This window comes from Odocoileus virginianus, chromosome 24 (genome assembly GCF_023699985.2).
Source record: "Odocoileus virginianus isolate 20LAN1187 ecotype Illinois chromosome 24, Ovbor_1.2, whole genome shotgun sequence".
Lineage (NCBI taxonomy): Eukaryota > Metazoa > Chordata > Mammalia > Artiodactyla > Cervidae > Odocoileus > Odocoileus virginianus.
The window spans coordinates 39,264,857-39,283,458 of record NC_069697.1 but is presented as its reverse complement, the minus strand read 5'-3'; the positions used below and the strand labels follow the sequence as shown (position 1 = coordinate 39,283,458).

The following is an 18,602-nucleotide window of genomic DNA, read 5'->3' as shown; positions in this document are numbered from 1 at the left end:
TTAATGAGAGCCCTAATTCTTATGAGGACAGCCCAGCTTTCGTAATAAGGTTCTTGGTTTACTGGTAGAAAACAACAAAGCTGAGGTCCCCGGTTGGGAATTAGACAGAGGATATCTCCTGTCGCCAACTGTCGTTTATTGGTCCCCCACATCCCATTACAATGGAAGATACTGACTAGTCTTTTCGTGAAGTCTGCACACAAAGGCAGGGTCCCCAGGATGCAGGATGATAAAATGTCTAGATTTAGTGACTAAACCCACTGTAAGCTCGCCTTTCCTTTTATAGTTACCATAAATGCAAGGGCTAAGTGTGGTAATTACACCAAGCAAAACCAAGGAAATACCTGCCCCACTCAATAGCTTTTACGAAAATTTTCAGATCTGTCCAAGTGGATGTATTTGTAATTCCATTCTTTTTATGATGGACACAATATTTTGGGGGAAACACACATCTTTATTTTTTTATATCATGCATATAAAGAAAACATGTGTTTCCCATAGAATATTTTCTAAAACTGGGGGAAAGGCCTTTAGTTTAATATTTTTTTAACTTTTTATTTGATATTGGAGTATAGCCATTTACCAACGTTGTGAGAGTTTCAGGTGGACAGCAAAGGGACTCAGCCATACATATACATGTATCCATTCTCCCCCAAATTCGCCTCCCATCCAGGCTGCCACATAACATTGAGCAGAGTTCCCTGCACTATACAGGAGGACTTTGTTGGTCTGGATACAAATTTTTTATAAGAAATTTCTTGTAATGGTGGTAAGATTTTTACTGTTCAGAGATATTGAGTAATTGCATAGGATTTTCTTTTAATTTCAAACTTTGAGGCTAAAGCTATTTTCCTAGGTATCACAAAGATTCTCTGCTGACTCACTCATATGCATGCACAAGAACAGCTACAGACAGAAATCTCAATATTCAACCTCTTAACCTAGCACTGTTAGTGTCACGAAAGATTCTCTTACCTGTTTGGGAATAATGCTGTGTTAAGTTCGGTTTCCATTTGTACTCCTCTTTGTCTTACTTCCTCACCTCAGAGAGCCGGACTAATCAGAAAGCTAACCTGGTGTACTGAGAGGAAGCCCCATTTAGTCACCTGAGGTAGCTGCCTGGCGCTATTTCGAGACGTTGCAGATCCCAGGCCTACTGAAGCAGCCTGTACATTCCCAAGAGATACCTCAGGTGCCTTCTGTTTCGACAGTTTATAAGAACTGAAATACATAGGGATTTTTTTTCATGACATTAGTAAAACTATAATATGAGAACTCTAAGGACTATAGACAAGCTATATGAAGGTTTTTATTTTTTTTTCTGCCCTTAAAAAATATATATATGTTCACAAAGTAGTTTTATGAGAAAGGTCTTCTAAAAGTTCCACTGTTTTCTATAAAATTTCCTACTTGTGCGAGGGACTTTATAGATATCTCATTTCAGCTCTCACCAGGACTTAGAGAGCAGGCATTGTTATCAATCTTTAGATTGATAGGGAAATTAAAGTGATTAAAAAAAAAACCCAAGTAATGAATGTGGTGTTCAAATATAGGTTGGTCTGATTCTATAACTGATTATTTTTTCCCATTATGCCACATGCACAACTTTATGGAGAGGGCTATCAGATAAATGATTATTTTTATTATTATAAGTGAAATATTTGGTTTAAAAAATAGGAGGAAATGAAGATAATTTTAAGGTATGATCTCTGTCTTTAAGAAGTTAACAGTTAGTTAGTTAGAAAAAATGCTGTTGAAACAGTATGGGGATTCCATAAGCTATGGCCACAAGATAATGCGAGCAAGATTGAAATAAATCTTAACCATTTATACATTATGAGTAGAACAGGAAATTGATTTTTTTTTAAAGCAATGGGGCACCATCAAGTTTCTTAAAAATGCTCATGATCTTTGATCCAGTAATTCCCTACCTGCATATTTACCTTAAGGAAATGATTTCAATGAATAAAAAAGAAACAGACACAAAGATATTCTTTGCAGTATGTGTGTGTGCATCCTCAGTTGTGTTTAACTCTTTGCAACCCCATGGAGTTGGGGGTCCAGGCTCCTCTGTCCATGGGATTTTCCAGGCAAGAATACTGGAACGGGTTGCCATTTTCTGCTTCAGGGGATCTTTGCAACCCAGGGATTGAACCCGCATCTCTTGGAACTCCTGCATTGCAGGCAGATACTTTCCTGCTGAGCCACTGGCAAAGCCCTCTTTGCAATATTATAGTAAAAAATCAGAAGCAACTTAAATGAGCATTGTTGCAAAAGGATAAATATATTAGGTACATCAATGGGAGGTAATTATTGCATAATTCTCTTTCTTGTTCCTGCATCATTAGCTCACCCTCTCTTTTGTGTCTTTCTAATTTGCCTTCAAATGTGCTACATTTCTTATAGTGAAACAAGTCAAACTGAAAGATCTCCTTGTCCAGCTATCACCCCCATTCACTATGCTCTTTTCAAACAAACTTCTAAAAAGAATTGTCCATGCTTATTGTTTTCTGTTCCTCTATTCTACCTCCTTTATTTCTATATTGGCTCCTGTGACATTGAGCCAGGATTGCCATAGCCAGTGGTCAGTTCTAAGCTCCATCTTGCTTGACCCATGAGCAGACTTTGACACAGGTGATTCATTCCCTGACATTCTGTCCTCACCAGGCTTCCATGATGCCACATTTTCTTAGTTTTGTATCTCATTCACCACCGCTCCTTTTCAAGATGCTTTTGCTCACTTCTCTTCATCTTCCTGACCTCTCTATAGTGGAGGGCCCAGTCCACAATTCTTCTGCAATGCCAGAGACCTGGGTTTGATTCCTGAGTTGGGAAGATCCCCTGGAGAAAGGAACGGCTATCCATTCCAGTATTCTGACCTGGAGAATTTCATGGACGGGGAGCCTGGCAGGCTACAATCCATGGGGTCGCAAAGAGCCAGACACAACTGAATGATTTTCACTACACTGTGTACCAGGAACTATCATAGTGTTGTTGGTCAACTACACTTTAAAAACAAATAAACTCATGAAAAAACTCATGAAAAAAGAGATTGAGTTTGTGGTTACCAGAGGTGAGGATAGGGGGAGGGGAAATTCAATAAAGGTAGTCCAAAGGTACAAACTTCCAGCTATAAGATAATATACGGGTGTAATATACAACATAGTAAATATAATTAACAGTGTTGTATGTTATATGCAAAAGTTAAGAGAGTAAATCTTAATTCTCATTGCAAGGAAGACATTTTTTCCCTATTTCTTTCATTTTGTACCTATATGAAATGATGGGTGTTCACTAAACTTATGGCAAGCATTTCATGATGTATGTAAGTCAAATTATCATGTTGCACACCTTAAACTTATGCAGTGCTGTTTTTAATTATACCTCCAAAAATTTACGAGGAAAAATAAAAATAATCTTGATCTCCCTAATAGCATCCCTCCTCCCCTCCCCCATCCCCATCTGTTCCACCCCAGCTACCATCTTCTACTACCCTTTCTCTTATTTTACCCCAGACATTCTTATCTCCTTGCTGATCTCCCAAGACAGTGAACTCCTCCTCCGCTCACAGCTTTTGCATTGCTGTCTCACTGTTAGAAACTCCTTTCCTGAGATACATGTAGGACTCAAACCCTCATTTCACTCAGGTCTCTACTCAAACACTACCTTTTCGGAGATGCCTTCCCTAAGTCAGACTATTTTAAAATATCATCTTGCCTGTTACTTGTGCCTCCTTACCCTGCCTTACTTTTTATTTCTCAACACTTTTCATCAATGATATATAATACTCTCTCCCAAGTAGGAAATATTAATCAAGATAGCTATTTCTCTTTCTGATTAACCACAGTCTAGATAATACCTAGCTTATGGCAGAAGCTCAATAAATATCTTTTGAATGAATAAAGCAGATTCATAATTTAAGATTAGATAAGCATAAATGCAAAATGTTCTTATTGTTTAGTCGTCAAGTCATGTTCAACTCCTTTGCAACCCCATGGACCAAAGAACCAGGCTCCTCTGTCCAAGGGATTTCCCAGACCAAGAATACTGGAGTGGGTTGCCATTTCCTTCTTCAGGAAATCTTCCCGACCCAGGGATTGAACCCACATCTCCAGCATTGGAAGCAGATTCTTTACCACTGAGCCACCAGGGAAGCCCGAAATGCAAAGTATGTATGCTTTAACTACACAAGTATGTTAGGATTTGTAAAGTGATACAGAGACATTAAAATAATTGTGAGTAACGGTTTTCGAGCAAAAAGTTATAACGTTGCACTAATTCCCAAGATTTTTTTAATAGACCTTCCCTCCCCTGAACCCACTGAAATCCTTAATCCCCAAGGTTTTTAAAATAAAAATCACAGTTTCCTTTGTTGTGCAAAAGCTTTTAAGTTTAATTTGGTCCCATTTGTTTATTTTTGCTTTTATTTCCAATATTCTGGGAGGTGGGTCATAGAGGATCCTGCTGTGATTTATGTCGGAGAGTGTTTTGCCTATGTTTTCCTCTAGGAGTTTTATAGTTTCTGGTCTTACATTTAGATCTTTAACCCATTTTGAGTTTATTTTTGTGTATGGTGTTAGAAAGTGTTCTAGTTTCATTCTTTTACAAGTGGTTGACCAGTTTTCCCAGCACCACTTGTTAAAGAGGTTTTCTTTTTTCCATTGTATATTCTTGCCTCCTTTGTAGCTTTTGCACAACAAAGGAAACTATAAGCAAGGTGAAAAGACAGCCCTCAGATTGGGAGAAAATAATAGCAAACGAAGCAACAGACAAAGGATTAATCTCAAAAATATACAAGCAACTCCTGCAGCTCAATTCCAGAAAAATAAATGACCCAATCAAAAAATGGGCCAAAGAACTAAACAGTCATTTCTCCAAAGAAGACATACAGATGGCTAACAAACACATGAAATGATGCTCAACATCACTCATTATCAGAGAAATGCAAATCAAAACCACAATGAGGTACCATTACATGCCAGTCAGGATGGCTGCTATCCAAAAGTCTACAAGCAATAAATGCTGGAGAGGGTTTGGAGAAAAGGGAACCCTCTTACACTGTTGGTGGGAATGCAAACTAGTACAGATGCTATGGAGAACAGTGTGGAGATTTCTTAAAAAACTGGAAATAAAACTGCCATATGATCCAGCAATCCCACTCCTGGGCATACACACTGAGGAAACCAGATCTGAAAGAGATACATGCACCCCAATGTTCATCTCAGGACTGTTTATAATAGCCAGGACATGGAAGCAACCTACACGTCCATCAGCAGACGAATGGATAAGGAAGCTGTGGTGCATATACACCATGGAATATTACTCAGCCATTAAAAAGAGTTCATTTGAATCAGTTCTAATGAGATGGATGAAACTGGAGCCCATTATACAGGGTGAAGTAAGCCAGAAAGATAAAGACCAGTACAGTATACTAACGCATATATATGGAATTTAGAAAGATGGTAACGATAACCTTATATGCAAAACAGAAAAAGAGACACAGATGTACAGAACAGACTTTTGGATTCAGTGGGAGAAGGCGAGGGTGGGATGTTTCGAGAGAACAGCATTGAAACATGTATATCATCTATAGTGAAACAGATCACCAGCCCAGGTTGGATGCATGAGACAAGTGCTCGGGGCTGGTGCACTGGGAAGACCCAGAGGGATCGGGTGGAGAGGGAGGTGGGAGGGGGGATCGGGATGGGGAATACATGTAAATCCATGGCTGATTCATGTCAATGTATGACAAAAACCACTACAATATTGTAAAGTAATTAGCCTCCAACTAATAAAAATAAATGGAAAAAAAATAAAATAAAAATCACCATGTGTAGTTGGGAAATGATATCAGTGACAGTTACAGAAAATGCAGTTGCTCTTTTTGAGAAATGACTAGCTTCAGCCACATATCTCAGAGGAAAAAACCACAGGGATTTCAGAGTTAATATCATTCATGTACATTGGAACATTATCTCCTATTTAGCACAGTACAGCAGATAAGTGCAGCAATTCAGAGTCAGAGGGTCTGGATCTGAAGCATAGCTCTTCCACTTAAAAACCAGATGACTTTGCTGTAGTGACTTAACCACTATCAAGATCAGTACTTTTTAAGACTACTTTTCAGAGCAGTTTTAGGTTCATAGCAAAATTGAGTTGAGGATTTTCCATATATCTCCTATTCCCACACACGTCCCTAGCTTCCCCAATTAACAGCATTTCTCCCCGGAACCTGAACCCCAGAATAGTACATTGATTGTCAACTGATAAACCTACATTGACACATCAGTTCAGTTCAGTTCAGTCGCTCAGTTGTGACTGACTCTTTGCGACCCTATGGACTGCAGCACACCAGGCTTCCCTGTCCATCACCAACTCCCAGAGCTTGCTCAAACTCATGTCCATAGAGTTGGTGATGCCATACAACCATCTCATCCTCTGTCTTCTCCTTCTTCCCCTTCTCCTCCAGCCTTCAATCTTTCCCAGGATCAGGGTCTTTTCCAATGAGTCGGTTCTTCCCATCAGGTGGCCAAAGTATTGGAGTTTCAGCTCCAGCATCGGTTTTTCCAATAAATAGGACAGATTTCCTTTAGGATTGACTGGTTGGATCTCCTTGTAGTCCAAGGTACTCTCAAGAATCTTCTTCAACACCACAGTTCAGAAGTATCAATTCTTTGGGGCTCAGCTTTCTTTATAGTTCAACTCTCACATCCATACATGACTATTGGAAAAACCATAGCTTTGACTAGATGGACCTTTGTTGGCAAAGTAAAGTCTCTGCTTTTAAATATGCTATCTAGGTTCGTCATAGCTTTTCTTCCAAGGAACACGCATCTTTTAATTTCATGGCTGCATTCACCATCTGAAGTGATTTTGGAATCTCCCTAAAATAAAGTCTGTCACTGTTTCCATTGTTTCTCCATCTATTTGCCATGAAGTGATGGGACCAGATGCCATGATCTTAGTTTTATGAGTTTTGAGTTTTAAGCCAACTTTTTCACTCTCCTCTTTCACTTTCATCAAGAGGCTCATTAGTTCTTCTTCACTTTCTGCCATAAGGGTGGTGTCATCTGCATATCTCAGGTCATTGATATTTCTCCCGACAATCTTGATTCCAGCTTGTGCTTCATTCATACTGGCATTTTGCATGACGTACTCTGCATATAAGTTAAATAAGCAGGGTGACAAATACAGCCTTGATGTACTTCTTTCCCGATTTGGAACCAGTCTGTTGTTCCATGTCCAGTTTTAACTGTTGCTTCATGACCTGTATACAGATTTCTCAGGAGGCAGGTCAGTCAGGTCACTGACACATCACTAATCATCTAAAGTCCATAGTTTACACTGGGGTTCATTCTTGGTGTTGTACGTTCTATGAGTTTTGACAAATGAATAATGACACGAAATCACTATTATAGTATCACAGAGTGTTTTTACTGCTGTAAAAATCCTCTGTGCTTCATCCATTCATCCCTCTCATATTCCTAACCACTAATCTTTTTACTGTCTCCATATTTTTCCTTTTTCCAGAATCTCACTTAGGATCATGGTCTGTAGCCTTTTCAGACTAGCTTATTTCATTTAGTAATATGAATTTAAATTTCCTCCATGTCTCTTCATGACTTGTTGGTTCATTTCTGTTTAGCGCTGTGCTGTATGCTGTGCTTAGTCGCTCAGTCGTGTCTGACCCTTTGTGACCCCGTGGACTGTAGCCCACCAGGCTCCTCTGTCCATGGGGCTTCTCCAGGCAAGGATACTGGAATGGGTTGCCATGCCCTCCTTCAGGGGAATCTTCCCAACCCAGGGATTGATACCAGGTCTCCCACAGTGCAGGCTCATTCTTTACCATCTGAGCTACCAGGGAGGCCCAAGAATACTAGAGTGGGTAGCCTATCCCTTCTCCAGGGGATCTTCCTGACCCAGAAATAAAACCAGGGTCTCCTGCATTGCAGGCAATTATATTTAGGGAAGGCTTGAATGGTATTTAATTCTTTGGATGTACCAAATTTTATTTATCCATTCACCTACTGAAGGATATCTTCCAAGTTAGCTTCCAAGTTTTGACAAATATGAATAAAACTGCTATAAACATCTGTATGCAGCTTTTTGTGTTCCATGTACCCATCCTAGAGGGCTGTTAAGGGGACTGATTGAGATAAAGCTTCTATGATGCTTATCATGTTGTCTGGAACCTAGTAGGCATTCAATAAATATTACCATTAATTACTTTGCTATTTTTAAGCTGAGCAGATATTTTTGTCTTTATTTCATGGGTAAGGATACTAAAATTCAAAAAACTTAAATGATGAACAAAAAGTAGCAGAACCAGAGTTCATAGTCAGGACTTCCTCCTACTCTAACCTTAACTGTTCTATTATTATGTCATGGGGCTGTTTTGTAGGACTCAAGCAAAGGTAGACCAGTTCTGCTTATGGAAAATGATGCTTTGTCTCTCTGTTAACTTTTCTGCTGTATCTTTTAATAAGATTATAATTTATACTAGATTTTATACATATACTAACTCCTCTAATATCTCACAAGATATTCACATTTCCTTCCTAATGAAATATTTAACAGTGGAGAGATGAGGGAGGAGAGGGTGACTAATTCAGCCAGATATGTTGTCTTTAGATCACTTCATAGGCACCAAATGAGGATTCTGGAAGCATACATGTGATTTTAAAAATCCACATGTAATCATATTACTGAAAAACCTTTGCTAGAAAATGTTGGTCAAGGAACTTAGTTGCCAAAAATATAGAACTAACGTGAGAGGAACCACAGCTTCAAATAATGATGTGTGCATCTGAGGATTCAGGAAAATCTGGCTTAATGAGAAAACCAATGAGTTAGAAATAACTGTGTGACTTTTCTATTCACATGAGAGCTTAAGAAGCTTCTTGGGGAAAAAACATGCAGTAAGGGAAGTGGGGGTTGGGTCTCAAGAGAGGGATTTAAGGACAATAGACTTGGGTGAAATGGAAGAGGAGGAGAGAAGAATTTAGGTAGACTTGTTCCAGAACTCTGGGGAAATTAAGCTTGAAAAAATGAAATGGTTGGATGGCATCACTGACTCAATGGACATGAGTCTGAGCAAGCTCTGGGAGATGGTGAAGGGGAAGCCTGGTGTGCTGCAGTCCATGGAGTCACAAAGAGTCAGACATGAGTTAGCGACTGAACAGCAACGAAACAGAACATCATTTTGGGCACACACATTACCAAGGAACACACAAGCGTGGTAGAAGAGAGGCAGTATAGAAATCTCCTTCCTCTGGGCTCACACAGAACAGAGCTTCAGCCCACGGAGGGCTCATGCAGGGAATCAGGTCACATGCATCCTCAGTCAAGAGACACGGGGCCTTAAGTATCAGTAGCAATCAGACAACAGCGTCCTCAGTGCAGCTGTCAATGGCATCAGCATCAGGAGAGGAAGTCTCGATACAGACCCAGGCAGATATCCCTGCTGCCATCAGCTGTGGCTACTTGGAGGCAAGGAAACCTCAGAGCAGGTGACCCCAGCAGTGAGGGCAGCAGACATCTGTCCTGCATGTATTATGCAAAACCAAAAGAACTGTACTTATGAGAAAAGGTCTTCCAGGGAGTCTCAGTAAACATGAAAGTGGGAGAAATGAAGAAGTTGGAGTCAAGGCGGTAATCAGAGTTTAGGCGTAAGGAGGGGCAAGCTGCAAGTTCAGTATCCGTAATCTCTGTCATCACTGTTATAATGCACGTCTCATCACTGTGCTGGGAAGGCTAGGGCAACACAGGTTTCTTCACACTTCTTTGGTTTGCATGAACTCCAATATGCAATTCTCTTGTCGCTTTTCAACTACTTCACTCTTTTTCATCATTTGGATCTCAGTTTAAATGATACTTCCTCAGGGGTTCCTTTGTTACACTCCTCAAATATAAATTAAATTAAACTTCTTATTTTCTAGACTGAAATTGTTTCTAAATATGACAACTATTTTAATGTACCACTCAAAGTCTCTAGAAAGTTCAAGCAAATAATCAGTATGTTGGAATAGCTTCCAACAGAATAATAAGAGATGAGATAAATCTTTGATGATTTTCTAACAAACCGCAAATGAAAATTTCACAATAACTCCAGAATAAATTAAAATAAATTCTCATCCACTGAATGTATGAGAATAAATTCACATTTGTGATTGGTGGTAAGTTTAGTCGCCAAGTTGTATCCAACTCTTGCAATTCCATAGACTGTAGCCTGCCAGGTTCCTCTGTCCATGGGATTCTTCAAGCAAGAATACTGAGGTGGGTAGCCATTTCCTTCTCCAGGGGCTCTTTCCAACCCAGGGATCGAACCCTGGTTTCCTGTATTGCAAGCAGATTTCTTTACCAACTGTGCTATGAGGGAAGCCTGAAGTTTGTGATTAACTCATCAGAATTCTGACTATATTATTTTTCAATTTTGTTTTTATCATATGATAAAAATATAGCCACATCATTTATTATCCATACACTTCATTCGAGTGTATATATAATTTGTTTGTATTACGTTAGAGAACTAAAATGAGAACCTCAAAATTTATTATTGCCTTTACTCCAAATGCATTGACAAAGTTTCATGATTTATTAACATCAATAGACTCATTCCTAATATAAAAAGAAAACAAAAATCTGAAGTATTAAATGTATCTTATTTGATGTGCTTTCTTTATAGTGTTGTTTCTGAGTACTGCTGGTTGCCATGTATTTTGAGGATGGCAATTGCTAAACAACAAATATTCAACAATATTTTATTGAGTCCTGTATTTCAAAATGTGTTTAGAAAAATTTTAATAACAAATGATCTGTCTTCTAGTTTATCTGAACATCCTGACATAGGAACAATAAAAGTGTGTTTATTTGAACCTCATCAGAGTATACAGATTTTTTTTTATGACAGTTTTCTTAGGCTTGTGAAAAACATTGACTCTGTGACTATGAATTAGATCTTACAAAGTGCCAATTTGTACCTCCAAAGTAAAAATGGTTATGTGATTTATGAATATGTTTTTGTTCAATATTATCAGTAATTTTATCAGTGCTGAAGAAAATCATGAAAACTAAGGGAAATTACATGCAGAACACAAATTTGCTAGACTCTTGCCATGCATCTGGAAATGAATTACTGAGGTAGAACACACCTCTTGCATTTGAGAATTCACATTGTTAGGGGATCATACTAGGCTTTAAGTAACTAAGAACTAAACTAGCTAAACACTACATAGCCTGAGTCCCCACATTTAAAAATTTTAGCTTGATTCTTAAAATTTTTGGCTAAGTTGTCTAACCAGAATCATAAAGAACATATTATAAAATAAGCAATAACTAATGAAGGAGTATGAAAGTGTCATGTCCTTCTCTTTACTTTCTTTCTCTTCACTTTTTCTTTGAGTCTGCTGCCTGTTTGGTTTCCCAGCCTTAGGGCGGATGTTGACTTGCTTCACTCTGTAAATATTTATTGAACTTCTAACATATGCCAAGCACTGGATACGTTGGACACACAATGGCTATTAAGGCTCCATCTCTGCCCCCCACCGTCCTTTCCTGCTCCAAAGGCAAATCCCTCCACTTATCTCTCATCCCCTGTTGTGTTCTTGAGAATTTTTTTCCTCTTCTGTCTTCTGCATTATCAGTTCCCTTCTCAGTACTGGACTGTTCCTATAAACATATAAATATGTACAAGATACATATATATAAATATGTATTTTGAAAATTAAACCTTCATAGAGTCCATAGCTTTCTCTAGTGATTGTCCCATTTCTCTGTTCCCCATCACATTAAATATTGGTTAGCCAAAAGGTTTGTTCGGGTTTTTCTATAAGATCTTATGGAAAAACCTGAAAGAATCTTTCAGCCAACCCAATACTTTCAAGCAAATCTTCTGTAGTCTTTGCCCCAATATTATCTCTATTTCACTTTTCAAACACTCTCATCTAACACTGACCCCAACAACTGAAAGAAACCAGCCTTGTTAAGATCATCAACAACCTCCACATTGTCAGGTCTAATAGACACTTATATATCCTAATCTAATTTTCAGAAGCTCTTTGGCACAGTTGACTATTTTTTCCTTCTTGAAACTTTCTTCTCTTAGCTTCTGTGGCATCGTATTCTCTCAACTTTTCTTTGACATCAATGATTTTCCTTCTCATTTTCTTTGCTGACTTTTCTTCTGCCCAGCTTCTAAATGCTGATGAACCTTAGGGCTCCTTCCTGGACACCTTCTATTTTCTATCTTACTCTTCTTTTAGGAGCTATTACCTAGCCCTAGGCTTTGCACACTCTTAATGTGCTGTTGTTTACTAAATGTCTATCTCCAGCCCAGCTCGTTACCCTGAGTTCTACAGACTCCGATATCTAACTGCTACCCAGTATCTCCATCTGCATATTCAAAAGGAATCTGAAACTTAATATTCTGAATTTGAGATTCTGACTGTTCTTAAGCCTGTTATTCTTTGAAGTTTCCCATCTTAGTAACTGGAACTACTAACCATCCAATTGCACAAGATAACAACTTGAAGCACCTGTGAATACTTTCTTACCCACCACACACACTGTCCTCAAGATCTCTTCATTCTGCCCCTAGATACACAAGAAATCTTCTCATTTTGATGTGTCTCTATTGTCAACACCAAGTTTAAATTTCCATTATCTGTATCTTAGTACACTTGACATAATATCCCTGTTCCCATTCTTGCTTCTTTCCAATTCATTCTTCACAGAGCATCAAGAAAGATCTTTAAAACTCTAAATGATATCACATCTATTCCATGCAAAAATTCTTTAAGGCTTCTTTCCCATTACTTTTAGAAGAAAGTTCCAACTTCATACCTTGGCCTACAAAGCCCTACACTGTCTTCAGCTCACTTCACTAACATCATCTTCCTCTTTTTTCAGTGCTCTCTCCACACTGGCATCCTCTCTGCTTTGCAAACATCTTTTACTGGCTCTTCCGTTTATAATGCTGTTCTGCCAAATTTTGAAATTCTGCTTTACTCTCTTTCAGATCTGGTTCAAGTGTCTAGCCTCATGGTGGCTATTTTCATCATCTTATCTAGAGAAGCCCTTCATTCTCATCCTCAACACAGTCTCTGTGTTTCTTTCGTAAGTCTTATTCTAATCTCTAATGACTACCCTTATGTATTCACTTTATATATTTGTCTGAATGTTAGCAATTTGTGGAGTAAGTCAGATTGGCTGTGTTCAACCTAGTGTCCATCATAGGTCGTGGCATATAAGTAGGTACTCAACAAATTTCTTGTTAAGCAGACAAATGGAAGCAAACAGTAGAAACCAAAGAGTGAAAGAAAATAAAAAATAACAGAGTTGTCCAAAGACCTTGGTAAAGAAAGCATAAGAGGCTCCAAGAGCATCTTTTAAGGGCACCTAACCTTTCAATCAGGAGAAGAGAAGTGTAGGGTCCACTTATCATTCTAACCACACCTGAACATTAATCTTATCTTCAAAGAGCACTCCAGTGTACTTTAGACCCAATTACACAACTTAGCCAGTAGTCTGTGTCTATATGTAGTGAATATTATGCACATCATGTGTGTTATATGTGCATGCATGTGTGCTCAGTCACTCAGTTACGTCTGACTCTTTGTGACCCTAGGGACTGTAGCCCACCAGCCTCCTCTGTTCATGGAATTTTCTAGGCCAGAATCCGGGTTGCCATTTCCTCCTCCGGGGGATATTCCTAACCTAGATTCATGTCTCCTATGTTCCCTGCATTTGCAGGTAGATTTTCCATTACTGAGCCACCTGGGAAGCCCATGGTATATGCACCTGCGCTAAATAAAACCCACACAAATCTAGACACAACACACCATTATTTTATAATTGTTTTATATTTTATAATTCTTTTATAATTGTTGTTCTTAATTCCTCATCAGAAGTTAAAGATTGTGACTGAGGTCCAAGCATCACAAATTTAGTTCCTCTAAAATAAAAGTTCATCTTCATATATTGAATCTCACTAAGATCATGTATGAAAGAGGTTGAGAGCCACTGAAGAAATTAAATATGCACCTCTTATAATAAACAATGTCCAGGTGTGATATTTATATTTCTTTGTCATTAGGGATGTTATAGCACTAATTTTTTCATACCATGGATATATGAACACATGTTCTCCTGGATATGTATAAGTTTCATAAGTATCTTAACATTTTGCTAAGTAACAGGAAGTCAACTCTTTCTCAGAAATAAACATGGGAAAATATCCTTGTTGACAAGAAAAAAAAATATTCAAATGTCTGACTTGTAAGTAATTTCAAAAAAGAGGTGGGTTTTCATAAAATAAGCCCAGTTCAAGCCCTGGTATGTAAATTTACAGCTCCCCAAATAACCCATGTCACAAGCACTTTGTCATGAGGCAAAATCTCAGAGAGCAGCTCTCATATCACTTGGCCAGTCCTTTTAACTAGCAGCTCATTGTAAATAACATTGTAACATGTGATTAAGAAGAAGCTGAGGGTTACAATGATACAAACAAAATAAAGGAAAGCCTAATAAGTTCTTGTTTCTCTATATGCCCAAGTTACCTACCCACTTGGAGGTATAGCAAGTATCTGGAAAATGATTCCCAGGTTGGAATGTGCTGCTAAACTGCACATTTGGAAACTTCAGCGAATATGGTTACACACATTGGTTTGGTTGTTTTTGCTAAAGCAAAAATCCAAAACCTAATAAAGAATTGCTGCTGTTGTTCAGTCAGTAAGTTGTGTCCAATTCTTTGCAACCCCAATGGACTGCGGCATGCCAGGCTCCTCTGTCCTTCGCTATCCCCCGGAGTTTGCTCTAATTCATGTCCATTGAGACAGTGATACTATCTAACCATCTCATCCTCTACTGCCCCCTTCTCTCTTTGCCTTCAACCTTTTCCAGCATCAGTCTTTTCCAGCGAGTTGGCGCTTCACATCAGGTGGCCAAAGTACTGGAGCTTCAGCTTCAGCAACAGAAGAATAGGAATAATAAAATACCTGAACACTGCCTCCTTCTCCAAACTTGTCTAAACCACTTTTCCCCTTGCCGGTACTTTTCAGACATACTATTCTTTCTGTGCTGTGGGTGTCCAGTTTGACTGTGAAATCCCGAGTGCTTACAGAATGAGATACAGTATCATAGAGAAATAGGAACTAGCTGACATACCAGGCCTAGTGATTAGGGCAGAGAAGGATGGTGCTAAGGGGAGGAATAAGGCAAAACTTGATTATATAAGGTTTTATATCAACATTCCCAATAATAGCTAATGGTTACGTGGCATTTGCTATGTTCCAGTAACTAGAAGTGCTTACCCTTAATACAATGACCTAGTTAATCTTTGCAATAAACTCATGAGGTAGGTACAATTATTGCCCTCATTTACTAATGAGGAAACTGAGGCTCAAGAGTATTAATGATTTCCCAAAGATCACATTGTTATTAAATCATGCATATTCTCCTCCACACACACCACGCACACACACACACACACACACACACACACACAGATGGGATTCATTAACATGGACTATATTTAAATTAGTTTGAATGGCAATTTTTAAAAAGAACTACTATGGTATAGTAGAATGAAAGTTGAATGAATATATATATATAGTTGATGCATATAATATATATTATAAACTATAAAGATTTAGGTTATAATCCTGGATCTTCCACTAATTATATGAGTTGGGTAGTCACTTTGTCACTTTATACCTCTGGAGTTCAGTTTTCTTAGGTTTAAATGGATAGAGTTGACTCTACACTCTTAGATTGCCCATTGTGATGCTTAATTTTACATGTTACCTTGATTTGGTCACAAGGCACCCAGATATTTGGTTGACTGTTACCCTGGGTATGTCTGTACGGATGTTTCTGGATGAGATTAACATTGCGTCTATAGACTGAGTAGCGTAGATTGCTCTTTCCCACGTGGCTGGGCCTCATCCAGTCCGCTGCAGTCCTGATCACAGCAGAAAGGCTGAGTAAGAGAGCACTTGTGCTCTCTGCCTAAAAGCCTCAAGCTGGGACATCGGTCATCTCCTGCTTTAGGACTTGGACTGGGACATTTAGAACTTACACCATGGGTTTTCCTGGTTCTCAAGACTTGAAATTCATTCTGGAACTACCATCAATTCCTCTAGTTCTCAGATTGCTGACATTAGATTTTTGAACTTCCTGGCCTTCATAACCATGTGAGATAATTCTTTATAATAAATCTAGATATGCCTCCTATTGGTTCAGTTTTTTTCCAGAGAACCCACCACTAACACACCCATATAATAATAACAATGACACTGAATGATAAAAAGCAGTTTTTTTCAGATTTCTTGTGATTGAACTTTTCCTTTCACATCCTCCTGGAGTTTGTAGAAAGTTTTGGTTGTCATCCTATAGACTATGAGGATAAAAACAGATGGTGTGGGGGTGTAGCAAAGTAGACTGTGGTTACCAAACCAAGAGAATATTTATCAAAAATCTGTAAGAGTCAGTTTGTCTTTAACCCACAATGCTGAACAGAATACTTATACAACCAAAATAACTGTCACCCTTTACTTTAGTTTTCTTGTTTGACAGCAAAGAAAAAATATTAGGTTACATGGGCTTCTCTCTGAAATGAACTAAATAATACTAACCAGCTATTGAATCACTCACAAAATACAAGCAACACCAACCTAAAACAGCTGTCTTTGCAAGCATTATTTGTTAAACTGATGCAATTTTACCAAGAATAATATTCTCACAGATGTCTCTTCATGATTGGTGAAATACTGTTTCATTTACTCCATTAGGCAATGATAAGCAAATTAGACTGAAGAGTTGTGTAGAAGAAGCCATATTTTGTGAGATGCTAACTGATGTATAGTTACAGGAATCAGGCATATGACACAACACTTAAAGTGGATTTGCATGTTAAGAGCAATGGCTGGGCAGCGAATTTGAAATTTGTTTCACATGTACTGTTATAAATTTTGCAAGTATCTGTTAGATAATAGTTAAGAAATAAGGCATGTTAAAGTAATGGAATCTTAGAGATTATGTTGTCTTAACTCTCTTAATTTACAGATACATTTTACCAAACACAGAGGAAAGTAGCTTTCCATCTTAGGTCATACAGCTAGTGTTAGACCTGGGGCTCTTACCCAGGTTTTCAGATTTCCATGCCAGGAATCACTTCTCTTTATTTGCAGCATTTGCAATTAGTGTCCATACTTTGAGATATATTTTTAAATATGATTCTGTGAGAACATAAGTAACTGCTTTCAGCAAAGAGTAAATTCCTGCCAATATAGTGCCTTGGAAATGTCTTATTTTACAAAAAAATAGGCCTGAAATAGAAATATAGATAACTACATATGTGACCTACTTCAACTCATGCGAATGAATTAATGTTTGGGTGAATTAGCATAATGCAGGTTTGGTTTATATTACTTACCTACACAGAGTAAAATCTAATTTCATAAGGCTAAACTGTTAATTTTGTCTCCAAACTAAAAATTTAGAAAGGATACCTGTCATATCTTATAAAAGTAAATTTTTGATTTGGGGTCATGTTGAAGTGTTTTGTTTGTCGTTTATTTTATTTTATTTTCCCATTTATTTTTATTAGTTGGAGGCTAATTACTTTACAATATTGTAGTGGTTTTTGTCATACATTGACATGAATCAGCCATGGATTTGCATGTATTCCCCATCCCGATCCCCCCTCCCACCTCCCTCTCCATCCGATTCCTCTGGGTCTTCCCAGTGCACCAGGAAGTTTTGCCACAGAAACACTTGCTGTCTGCCTATGTGCCAAGGAGTATGGTCATGTTAAACTGCTGTTTTGTCCTTACAGACACTCAGTACCCTGCAAATGCTATCACTTTAACACCTTCTGACAAACAGAATTCAAGTAATTACTCTGGGCATGGGGAGTTAGCAGTTTCACATCACAGAGATAAGAATTGTGAATAATAACCAAAAGAAGCACCCTTTGAAGTTGCCAGGTCAACAGCAAGTTCAAATGTCCAGAGTTGGAGACTAAATCTAAACAGAAACCCCAAGAAAAGCCAGTATAAAAATTAAAGTAGACAGAGGCCAACATGTATTTCTTTTCACACATGTGAAGCTCGAACATTATGGTAAGAAGATATCTGGAAGATTCACTGGATGACTGGATAGACACTTTTAATCGAATTCCTATGGGGACTTTCCTCATGGTCCAGTGGTTAAGACTCCATGCTTCTACTGTAGGGAGCATGGATTTGATCCCTTGTCAGGGATCTAAGAGCCTGCATGCTGTGCGGTATGGCCAGAAAGAAAACAAAACAAAACATAATACTATTCCTATGGATTCTAATGTGGGAATTCTGGAGTCATGCCAAGAAGACAACAATGGCTGTGAAGAAACAGAATGAGAATCACATGGAAGGAAAAAAAGGACAGGATACTGTCTAAGGAGAAATTTTTCTACTGTTCCTTATCATCTATCAGAAAACAGAGTGATTTCTTCTTTCTAAGTGCAATTAAGTTGTTTCTACATATTTGATAAACTTTATAGAACTGACAAGCATTCTAGAGAAATATTTTTCATCCTTCTTTCTGACTACTATTAAAGTGTGTGT

The 18,602-nt window shown here is 38.2% G+C and overlaps 1 protein-coding gene across 2 annotated transcripts in view; it reads right to left on the bottom strand.

Annotated features, from left to right (window-relative positions):
- Window positions 1–18,602, bottom strand: part of PTPRR (protein tyrosine phosphatase receptor type R) — a 270,659-nt gene that overhangs the window by 142,548 nt on the left and 109,509 nt on the right. Inside the window, exon 1 of one of the 2 annotated variants that reach the window (XM_070454592.1) lies at window positions 976–1,072. The exons of the other annotated variant lie outside the window; for it this stretch is intronic. The gene's annotated coding sequence lies outside the window, so the exon portion shown is untranslated. Of the gene's footprint in view, window positions 1–975; window positions 1,073–18,602 lie in introns of those variants that run through there. 2 annotated transcript variants of the gene reach the window in all.